Below are 2,956 nucleotides of genomic sequence, written 5' to 3'. Positions count from 1 at the left end.
CCTGACCTAGGGTGGATTTTACATTGGGTTTTAAATATTCGGAAGACGCAACATTAAAATTCGGTTTAATTCGGTTTTAAGGGGGGGATTGTATATATGTTCTGGTTTTAAATATGTTGTGCGCCGCCCTGAGTCCCTGTCGGGAGAAGGGCGGCATATAAATTAAATAAAATAAATAAATAAAATAAATAAATAAACAAAGCAAAGCAAGAATCCAAACTCTGGATGCTAACATCGGGTAGAGAAATAAATACATTTATATGGTTATGCAGCCTTTACTGTCAATTATTCATTTAGAACATTGCTGCATTATTTAGCAGAAGATTATTAGACGGTTGGGTGACTTCCACCGAAGCTAGTAAATATTTATTCTGTATTTTTGTATTGGTGCACCGCTCTCGTGTATATACAGTATGTTGTGGGTTTCCAGGACAGTGCGCTGGCGGGTATAAATTGAGCGGTCAATGTCCTCAGAGTCATTTTAGAAATGGAATAACTTAATCTGGAATACCAGCAAAACATTCTTGCTTGGTTTCCTCCGTTGAGTATCTGGTCTCCCTCATGAGATGATTGTTCCAGTTGAAGGACCCCCAGCTTGTTATTTTTTTCCGAAAGAATATAAACGGTTGAGATAATAGTTCCCGCAAAGTTTCTAATACGAAGCTTTAACAAGCAGATCCAAGGGCTTGGAATTTTTATTTTTATTTTTAAACTAGCTGTACCCGGCCACGCGTTGCTGTGGCTCAGTCTGGTTAAATGGAAAAGAAAGAAAAGAGAAAGCGCACCTTTGTAATATGTTTAATTTCACAATGCTTGTGGGTATGCTTTTACGTCCAACGGATGGCGCTGTTTTTTTTAAAAAAGCATGTTTTTACCTGCCACAGGTGTGACATCTATATAATAGTAGGTACATAAAAACACGCGCGTATTCGAATGCAACGTTGTGTCAAAATTTCAAAGCAATCGGTGAAGAACTTTCAGAGATTTAAGATTTTGAACAAACGAACGTTTACATTTTTATTTATATAGAAAAGGGGGAGTTTGAAGCAGAAAATACGTCCTCCCAAATATAAATCTGTGCTTGCAAAATACAGAGGTTCCCTCAAGTAAATCCTGATGCAGCCTGGACAGCAGCCATCTTTTCTAGGGGGCAGTTCATACAAATCAGTGTAGGCTTAGGAGTATGAGATAAGAATCCATTTAGATTCTGGAATGTTGCAGAAAAATGGGATGCGGATGAAGTTGTTCTTAGTGATAAATTTAGTTCTTTTATATGACATGGTGCCTGTGGGTACTACATTATATGAAGGCCTCTGCTTGCTGGTTGAGAAAAAAAAATCTTTATCTTGTATTGCGCTTCCATCACTGTACTTCCATCAGTTCTTCAGAAGGACAATAGTTAAAATAGGATCTATCTATCTATCTATCTATCTATCTATCTATCTATCTATCTATCTATCTATCTATCTATCTATCTATCTATCTATCTATCTATCATCTATCTAGATCTATTTATCTAGCTATCATTTATTTTATTTCTAATCTATCATCTATCTAGATCTATCTATCTAGATCTATCTATCATCTATCTAGATCTATTTATCTAGCTATCATCTATTTTATTTCTAATCTATCATCTATCTAGATCTATCTATCTAGATCTATCTATCATCTATCTAGATCTGTGAAAGTTGGACCATAAGAAAGGCTGAGCGCCAAAGAATGGAGGCCTTTGAACTCTGGTGCTGGAGAAGACTCCTGCGAGTCCCCTGGACTGCAAGGCGATCAAACCGGTCAGTCCTAGAGGAGATCAACCCCGACTGCTCTTTAGAAGGCCAGATCCTGAAGTTGAAAATCAAGTCCTTTGGCCACCTAATGAGAAGGAAGGACTCACTGGAGAAGAGCTTGATGCTGGGAAAGATGGAGGGCAATAGAAGAAGGGGACAGCAGAGAATGAGGTGGCTGGATGGAGTCACTGAAGCAGTAGGCGTGAGCTTAAATGGACTCCAGAAGATGGTAGAGGACAGGAAGGCCTGGAGGAACGTGGTCCATGGGGTCGCGATGGGTCGGACATGACTTTGCAACTAACAACAACAATCTATTGTTTATCTAGATCTATCTTGTCTATCTATCCATCCATCCATTTATCCATCCATCTATCAAAAAATGTGGGATCTTTGGTGGTCTCTGAGCTTGGCTGTTTTCTTGCAGACATTTCATTACCCAAATGAAGGTAATGATCATCAGTGCTAGCAAGAAAACAAGCAAGCTCAGAGAGTCCCAAGGATCCCACCTTTCAACCCTGAGTTACAAATATTGTCTTCTGTTGGTATCAAGAAATGTAAAAGGCTTAAAGAGTCTGTTTGACCTAGTACTTAAGGCACTAGGCCAGAAAGTGGGAGGATGTGAGTTCCAGTCCTGTTTTAGACATGAAAGCAAGCTGCGTGTTTTTGGGCCAGACATTCACTCTCAATCCAACTCACCTCCTGGGGCTGTTCTTCTGGGGGAAATAGGAAGAAGAAGGTGTGCTGGATATATTTGCTGCCTTATTTGTAAAAATAATAAGAGAAGGGAAGGGAAGGGAAGGGAAGGGAAGGGAAGGGAAGGAAGGAAGGAAGGAAGGAAGGGGAGATGGAAAGGGAAGGGGAAGAAGAAGAAAAGGAAGGAAGGAAAGGAAGGAAGAAAGGAAGGAAGGAAGGAAGAAAGAAAGGAAGGAAGGAAGAGAGAGAGAGAGAGAGAGAGAGGCGGGAAGAGAAGGGAAGGGAAAGAAGAACAGAAGGAAGGAAGGAAGGAAGGAAGGGGAGATGGAAAGGGAAGAAGAAGAAAAGGAAGGAAGGAAGGAAGGAAGGAAGGAGAGAGAGGCGGGAAGGGAAGAGAAGGGAAGGGAAAGAAGAACAAGGAAGGAAGGAAGGAAGGAAGGAAGGAAGGAAGGAAGGAAGGAAGGAAGGAAGGAAGG

The 2,956-nt window shown here is 40.6% G+C and overlaps 1 protein-coding gene across 1 annotated transcript in view; it reads left to right on the top strand.

The window, feature by feature from the left end:
* The window catches only part of ADAMTS3 (ADAM metallopeptidase with thrombospondin type 1 motif 3), a gene marked incomplete at its 3' end in the record, with an annotated part of 118,739 nt that overhangs the window by 72,061 nt on the left and 43,722 nt on the right, over positions 1-2,956 (top strand). The window lies entirely within an intron of this gene.

The sequence above is a fragment of the Protobothrops mucrosquamatus genome, unplaced genomic scaffold (genome assembly GCF_001527695.2).
Source record: "Protobothrops mucrosquamatus isolate PMUCROS unplaced genomic scaffold, P.Mucros_1.0 scaffold1191, whole genome shotgun sequence".
Classification (NCBI taxonomy): Eukaryota; Metazoa; Chordata; class Lepidosauria; order Squamata; family Viperidae; genus Protobothrops; species Protobothrops mucrosquamatus.
The sequence above is the reverse complement of the archived record's forward strand: the minus strand, read 5'-3'. Positions and strand labels throughout refer to the sequence as shown.